A 9341-nucleotide genomic window follows, 5' to 3' on the forward strand; every position below is an offset into this window, starting at 1 on the left:
CATCTAGGGGCATAGATCGGCGGACTCTGGGCTCTAAAGAGTCCGCAAGCTTATTTTTGGGCGCGAGCTCGACTCTTCCGGAGAAAAGAGAAGAGCACGAGCGCGAAATCAGCCGCCCTTAGAGAGGAGAGCGAAATTTAAAACAATTGATTCCCGCCTTTCTTCAAGAATCACATCATGTGGTAATTTTTCTGAATGTGAATTTCCCAGAATCTATCGGTCTCTGAGCGAGGGCGCTTCTCATTACGAGCAGACCGCGAGCTCTAGTTCTTCCTCTTAAAAGAGCGTGAGCGCGGGCTCCCTCTCTTGTATTAAAAGAGAAGAGCGCGAGCTCGGAAATTAAGTTTTTGCTAATCTCTGTCCAGTGGACGGCCGCCGTAATCGCCGTCGGATGTCTGAAAATTCGTCCCCGGGACGTACTACGGCTCTAGACAAACCGGACATTTGGTCGTCTTTTAACGTCCAACCGACGTCAACCCCGGATTTTGGGATGTTCAAAGGACGTTTTGTATTTGCTGGGTTGTTTGGTACTTTCTCTGGCGGATGATAAGGTTAGCTCTATTCGGCTTTCCGTTGCTCCGCAACTCGTTTTGCAATTTTTTGGTCCGAGTTTCGCGTTGCTCGAAGACCTATCGGTACGAGCTATTTGTAAGTTTTTAAATTTTTTTAGGGTTAAGCTTTTTTAGCCCTTTTCATAATACTTATTGGCTATTCTTAGCATCCTTCGCAATGCAGTCCATAGGTTGTTCCTTTCAACGTCATTTTCGTACATTTTCGCTAATTTTTTTCAAATTTTTCTAATTTGATCAAATTTCGAAAATATATTTTAGACATAACACCGATTTCACACAGTTAATCAAGTTTAATATTTTTTTTTATAAAATTTATCACTTTTAATCAAAATTGGTCAAATGTATTAAAATTTATTACTTTTGAAAAAATTCGTACATTTAGAGATATTGTCATTTTTTGCAATTTTATTCATTTCCATTTACAATTTTGAAACCTTAGCCATTTTTGTTCATTTTCACCCATATTGATCGCATCAACCAAAATTAATAAAATTTTGATCAATTTCGAACTTTTTTATTAGTTATTATTTTAAGCATTTTAAATTGTTTTAAAATTTTGAAAATCTATCAGATTCCCATGTTATTTTCCATAGGAAAAATTCCATTTTGTGTTGTCACAAACATTTTTGGTTTCCATGGCAAACGGTTGCCTATGGAGAAATTTCCCTTTGGGGTTTTTTTAAGTTACATGAAGGTCAACCAAACACCCGAGTTTTAACAACATAGGTGTGTTACACCTGGGTTAGTCTCCTTGTTAGTTGTCGTGTTAAAACGTTTATTACATTCATTACAAAGTTAGTTCTTAATTTGAGAAAAGTTCTATCGCTTAATGGTACACCACTAAAACGATTAAAACATATGTTTATCGGATAAAGGTGTTTGGACAAACGAGTTATGTTTCAAAATACAGTCCGAAAACAAAGATTAATTATTTGTGTTTTGTACAAAGTTGTAATATTAAAGGAATATTGGCGAAACAAAAGGATTTAGAAAAATATAAATCCACCAAATTGGCTTTTATAATAGCTAACATAATATTTAATGGTAAACATTTCTATTACAGATCCTGAACGAAGTTAAAATGAATAATGTATTTTTGGTCATTAAGTTAAATATGAACGATTCATTTCCTCAACTAATTTAGTGTTGCAGCCGCTATAGACAATTTTGCTTGTTCGATATTTTAACGCCATTAATGAACGCTTAAAGAAGGTTACGTAAAATATTACCTGAGGACTCTAATCCAACTGTACGCCAGTTATATCTTATCAAACTTTCGTTGAATCTCTAGTTGTTAGACCATCTTCGAACCTTCAGAGAAGTAAGTAAGCTTAATAAACTTTTTAGTTTCACATCGAATATATATATTCGAAGTGACACTATTGCTATAGACAGAATGTCATTAAGTGTTTTTTGTTTGTTTGGCGTGGAAAGCGATGACACGGTAGATAGAGCTACCGCCGAGCTTTGACGGAAATTTGAAATTAATAAAAAGAATGAATATGTAATAGGATTAATTTGGCGGGTAGTTTGAATTAGACAATTTCTTTCGATATGCTAGAGCAGGATTATAATTGGCGGGTGGCTGTAAGTTTGAATATGACAATTTCTTTCGATATGCTAGAATAGGATTATAATTGGCGGAAAGTTCGAATTAGACAATTTCTTTCGATATGCTAGAATAGGATTATAATTGGCGGGTGGCGGGAAGTATGAATTAATTAAACCTTTGATAATTTGCGTCGTTGTAAAACTAATATTTCGGCTCGGCCGAATTGTTCGATACAGGAATCGATATAGACTCGCCACAAAAATAATAGTGGCTCGTAGTAGCAAAGGAGGCTGGTTCACCCAGGTAGCTCTTTCTTTCGTCGTACACAATTGTTTTGAGAGCGATACAAACAAGGAGACTCCTCGGGAGGTAAAAGTTTTAGCTATGCCGCAGTTTGTAGGAAATTTAAGAAAATCCTCAAGCACGCCAATTGTTGAAACATTCAGATTTTTGATGCTTTTAAAATACTTTTATCGAAATACGGTTTTATAATAAGGATTATTTATCGGTTATGAAATAATCTAATGTAAAACCATAATCAATTTAGAAATGAAATTCAACTTTTAAAATAAGATTCTTAGAACAATTAATAATTCAAACACATTATCAATTTATTTATATTTAAAAATAATTAATAAAATTATTCTTACATTAAACTAAATGAAAGTGAAAATTTTAATTTACTCAGAAAGCGAAGGTTTTTGCCTTCAGCAAACAAAAAGTAAATTTTTAATGCTATATTGAAGAGGTCAAACAAGTTAATCTAGCGTCTGCGATGATAAACTTCAAGACGTCTCACAAATGCACGTCTTAGGCTACGCTTTTTCTGACCTTACGAAAAACCCTCTTAAAATCTAACATTCAATCGTTACAAGACTATCCAGGTATAAATTTTACAAACTGACTGGTAAATAAATATGCTATAACCAACATCGAGAATGCCAAATAAGTTACGGCAAAACGACTAGTATCTCGATAAAATGATATTATTTTGATTATAAAGAAAATCGATAATATGTAAGAACCACCGGGGAGTCGGGGTTCGGCTCTTATAACCCTTAAGGGCGGTGGTGCACTGGAAGGTTTTAGCTCTGATCAAAGTGTAATATCTTCACCTCCAACGTTGGTCAGGTATGGGCTGGAAACTGGGTTTCGGCTCAGGCTAACGGAGAATGTTCAGTCAAACTGGTCGCCTAAGAGGATTGGGTAGAGTGCTGGGGGGTGGTGGGCAACACCAGGTGTCTGGTGCCAGCTGTGCCGGGTTACGTGGGCCGCTGCGTGCTCGTCGTTCCCGTTTAGGAGGTCTTTCGGAAGGGTGTGTCTCTCTACCTACGTAGGGTGTCGGCTGGAGTTCCTTTAGCATCTACAGCTGTGCGCGAAGTGGAAGCTGGTCGCCCCATTGCTGCGCCTTTTGTCGAGTGTGAGACAATCAGTAGTAGGGTACTTCTAACCATGCTGGATTTTGCACAATTTTAAAATCAGTATATACAGAGACCGACTATTGTTTCAGCTTATAAGTCGAAAGAAAAAGCGTTAAAAAACACTAAACCTAAATCAACTGATGACTTTGTCAATTCGGAAATCCATCACAGCCCATCGAGTAAACGGAACAATGATCACGGCCCAGGATTAAGTTAGATTCTACCAGCACACGTCTATATTTTTTCTTATTTGCAGGTGCTGAAACGTTTGCAAGTTTAAAATTGAGTGAATAGCTACTACACCCACAAGTGGAAACTATACATTACACATTGAAGGTAATAATGATAATCACAACCAAGGCACGAAGCTACTTTTATAGCCATTACGTCAGGTGGCCGGGTTACGATGCGTATGACCCAACAGCTACCTACACTCACTTTTACAGATCCTGACAGAAAACTAACCTCTTCTAGGCAAAATATCAATAATCTTAGGCGCGACCAGTAGCGGCGCCAGCAATAGGCCGTAGTAGGCCTGGGCCTACTTGAAATTTTGGCAAGGGCCTCCAATATTTTATATATCGGCCTCCAAATTATTTAATATAAAATTTATTAATTTTCCAATATTCAACGCGGGTGATTCGCTTAACGACACTGCTGTTTTATTCCTTTCAAAGGTATGAGTAACTTTTCTTTGACAGTAGTTTCATTTTTAGTTTTAATTTTTCGCGAGCACTACTATATCGAAATTGTATCTTTAATTTTATCTTTACAAATTAATGGTTCTTAAACTTACTTTACTAAGTGTACCTACGTACATTCATTTTCGTAAAGTTGTAAGTTCTGATATAAGGGATGTACATGCGAAGTACCGAAGGAATGAATGGAAATTGAGTCGTAGAAATAAGTAAATAACTACTCATTTGTTAAGTGTTATTTGTACATAAAAGAGGATCAACACACACTCAGTGTGGTTTCATCGCGTATCCATTTTACCCACAAATTTCACCACTAGCTTTGAAAAAATTGGGGGGGGAGGGGGGGTCCAAATTCGTTGGCCTACCTCCCCAAAAATCCTGGCGCCGCTACTGAGCGTGACGTTCTCTATAACTCTGCCACCATGTTATGTCCTGGCTGTGCATACAATGATATAAAGGAGAGAGACTTGATACAACTAGAACGTTTATTAGGAAACTATATGCCCTTATAGAAACAAGACGTAGGTTGTTTTAAAAACTGAATTATAAAACCAAAGATGTAACGGCATTTTTTAGAATATCTTCGAGATAAAAATTACCTAAATTACGAATTAATTTAAGTGTTGAAATTTGATACTTAAATAGATTGTTATCAATACTTTAAAGAGGCATATACCACGTAAGAAAAATATTGTAGTTTTAAGAAGCACCATAAATTAATGAGAAACTGCTTAAATAAACTACGATTATAAATTTTCAAAGTGACAGCAAAATATTTGTAAAATAGGAAGAATAATTATAAAAAAATAATTAAGATAGAAAGGAATTTATAATTTTAACTGAATCTGGAAAACAATCACACTAACGAGCGGTTTCGTTCAGCTAATCACCGCTGATTTTTCTTTAAATGTTTTTCTAGTCCTATTCTGAAATTAACTTTTAATATCAGCCCGATTGACTTGACGTAGATCAATGAGGGTTGTATCATTTTATAGATAAAAAAGCAAGGGAGCGTTTTTTTAACTACCTTATCATATTACATAAGTTATATATGCTTTAAGGCTAAGTAAGTAAAGAAATCAGAGTGTTGATTTAATGATCCTATTGAGAAGGAAATGACTAATGAACACGGGTCCTTCAGTACAGTGTTTCAGAGATATATTTTCCTAACAACCTAAACCCAAAACAGTTGCACAGCCTTGAAACTATATTTAAGTGGCAGCCAACTGTTTGTTGTTGAGCTTTTGAAGATGATAGAAGTCTATCAATGAAGTAATGCTGCTACAAATTGAAAGTGGCAACTTATTCTAACGGCCAACAGTTAAAGAAAACCAAATAAAATAAGTTACCAAAACAGTGCTGATTTAGAAGAGACATACAAACACACAGCGCGAATCTTACCATTATTTCATAACTTAACGATGGTTATTTGACAATAAACATTAAGCGAATAAAAATTTTAAAAATATTATATTTAAGTCGGGTTGTTTTTATAAATTCCAATCTGAGCAAACTACTGCCTCTCTCGGTGCGATGTCGCGTAGCTCGTAGTCAGCGCTTTCTAGTGAGGAAACTATCTGCCTTCAGAGGACGCAGTGCTTGAAACTGAGCAGTCTAGCGCGTCGATCAGCCGATTTCGCTCACCACGACGTGAACAATCAATGCCTGAACTAGATCAATTTATCTTTCCCGCTGAGCAAGAGCAACTGACCTTCGCATTCGACCTGCTCGCTCGTTTTGATATGGTTTTCTAAAAAAGCGCACATTTTTTCTTCCTCTGGTCAAAATTACCATAGAAATGTTCTCATGCAACGAAAAATTTTGAAGTAATGTGGAAAACTCTCAATGAAATATTTAAATCGAAATATTACAAAGAAAACTACAAAATATTTGGTTCTTTCTTTGTAACTTTTAAAACTTTTTATATGATATCGATTCGATACTCAATAGAGAAAGGAATTACGGTGTGGTTAATGAGATTATTAGTCTGATGTCCGCAATCCGTATATTATCTCTCTTCTTACCGAGGGGCTAACCACTCTTAGAAAATATGTACACCGGATTACACTTAGATTACCACTGCCAAAGGCAGGGACTTCAAAGATTACTCGTAATCCCATTAGTACAGTCAAAGGTACGGCTCTGTACACCGATTACGCGGAGTGATCAGCCCCTCGCTTCTTACAACACTCCCAAGACTCGTTGAATCAATTCCAATCCCCATAATTTATGGCTGGGTCATTCCATTTAGAATCAGGTAACGCGACCACCATGAGTCAACGGATTTTCATCAAATTTGGAACACATATTTCTGTTGCCGAAAGATGAAAGATTTCCAAATATTTTTCTAAAATAATAAGCGGTTTTTGATTTATATCAAAATGGCCGCCACCCCTGAAAAACAATCTCTTTGAAAACTCAAATCCGTACCCTTTTATATAATTCACTGTAAAATCCTATTTTTACATACAATCTCAACGAAATTGACGTAGTTTAAGTAAACCAAAGCGATAAAACCGAATACGAAAAAGTATATTCGGGGGTTGTTTTTTTTGAGACAATAACGCAAGACGCCCAATTCAAAAATTATTATATAATATTTGACGTTATAGAGCGTAAAGAGACCTTTCTAACTAGTAATTAGTATATTTGAGTATTTGTGTGTATAACGGCAATAACTGTATTTGCCAAACTGCAAGAAATACGGTTTTAGCGTTTAATCAAATCCGTACCCTTTATATAATTCACTGTAAAAACTTTTTTTACCTACAGCTACAACGAAATTGACGTAGTTTATGTAAAACAAAGCGATAAAACCGAAAACGAAATAAAAAATAACCTATCTATTAAAGTTTCCGTGTTGTTACATTTAAATTTCGTGTATAACTTAACTTGCGCCATCTACTTTCAAATATTTAGACCATGTGACTTCCAAAATACAACCGGTACACTATGGCAATCAGAGTGCGGGTTATGGAACGAACCAAGTAGTATTTTTGTAACCAAGCTAATAAAAAGTTTTTGTTTATCGTTGAACCGTAGACCTTTTTAATTAAAGTAAGACATTACATTAATGGCGACGGATTTGTGAACCGATCTCACGTTTGTTTCTGGAAACGACCGTTTTCTTTTGACCGTATTTTATTTGTACAACTATCGCGCTCGACCGAGGCTTAGCTTAAAACAATGGCTACGACGTCGCTCGTTTCTCTTCCGCACTATTTCTTGTTCATGGCGCATCACCTGAAACTGCCTCACGTTGAAAAAAATGGTTGCGGCGTTTTGAGAATCTATTAACAGCTATGGTTGTCACCGACGACGCCAGGAAAAAGCTTTATTGCTACATTATGCTGGGGCTGATGTAGAGGAAATTTTTGAAAACATCAACGTTTTAACCGACCCGCAAACCTACGATCACGCCAAATTAAAGCTAAGTAACCATTTTGCTCCTGCGTGTAATACCGATTACGAAACTTTAGTTTTTCGCGATGCCAAACAAAGGGTGGAAGAAACCATGGATCAATACTGTACTCGACTTCGTCGTTTGTCCTCAACTTGTGGTTTTTCGGATGCCGACAAGGAAATTAAAATATAAATCATTCATGGCTGCTTATCTTCTTCACTTCGCACTAAGTTTTTACGTGACTATAAACTTACTCTCGGTGACATACTTGACCTAGCTCGTTCTCACGAATTATCGACAGCTCAAGCGAAGGGAATTGAAAGCGCTTCAGGATCTCTTGCAACATCTTCTAAGCCGTTGTTTACCGTGCAACACGGCCTTGAAAATTTTTCGAAGTGGTTATCACCAGCTTGAACTGGAACCATCATCTCGCTACATCACCACGTTCGCTTCCCACAGAGGGCTGTACAGATACAAACGTCTAAATTTTGGTATATCGTCAGCGTCTGAAGTTTTTCAACATGCCATACGCGAGGTCATAAGTGGAATCGATCGTACCTTGAATTGCACGGATGACATAATTGTTGGAGGAGTTCTTCAGGCGGACCACAACGCAACCTTAGACAAAACGCTCAAGGCTATCTCGGAGAGCGGCTTAACACTTAACGCTGGGAAATGTGATTTAAACCGAAGTTCCCTATCATTTTTTGGAATGATCATCAGCGGCAAAGGCTTAACCATCGATCCATCCAAGGTTTCTGCGCTGAAAAATGCCAAACCACCTCAGTCGGCCAAAGAAGTTCGCAGTTTTTAAGGAATGGTCATGTTTGTTCATGGTTCTTACCTCACTACTCTACCATCGCAGAACCGTTACGGCGTCTTACCAAATCGGACACTCAGTTTATATGGGGCAACGAACAAGCTGACGCCTTCGACCAGATCAAGACCGAACTTAGCGCTGAAAGGAGTCCTGCATTTTTTGACCCTAACTTGTCAACGGAGATATACACTGATGCCAGTCCCGTTGGGCTAGCGGCAATTTTAGTTCAAGTTGACAACGCTAGTCACGCTCTATCATCTATCGAAGTTAAATATTCCCAAATTGAAAAGGAAGCGCTTGGAGTAGTGTGGGGCTGTGAGAAGTTTCACATATATCTTTTCGGCAAGCCTTTTACTATTATCACCGACCATAAACCGCTTGAATTTGTATTTAATACGACTAACCCACATTCTCCAGCACGAATCGAACGTTGGCGCTTGCGTCTCCAACGTTATGACTACGTCACCCGGTATGAAAAAGGAATAGATAATCCAACTGATTTTCTCTCCCGATCGCCTGAAATTGCATCAACTCCGTATAAAGAGTCATTGTTAGGAGACATTTACGCTCTCCACGCTCTGCACCGGGCTGTACCGAAAGCGATGACCCTAGAACAAGTTGTCAAAGCAACCACCGCGGATACAACTTTACAGGAAGCCATACGACTACTTCCGTTTGCGGAATGGCGTATTCCAAAGACCCAAACACATAACAAGGACCTTCAAACCATGAAAGCTGTTAAGAAGGAAATCTCCATGATCGATGGTGTTCTTATGCGTGGCTCTCGAATTATATTACCCGTCTCACTGCGTACCCTAGCCGTCGACCTGGCGCACGAAGGTCATCAAGGAATGACCAAGACTAAGCAGCTTCTA

This window comes from Leiobunum rupestre, chromosome 8 (genome assembly GCF_980474605.1).
Source record: "Leiobunum rupestre chromosome 8, qqLeiRupe1.1.hap1, whole genome shotgun sequence".
Taxonomy (NCBI): domain Eukaryota; kingdom Metazoa; phylum Arthropoda; class Arachnida; order Opiliones; family Sclerosomatidae; genus Leiobunum; species Leiobunum rupestre.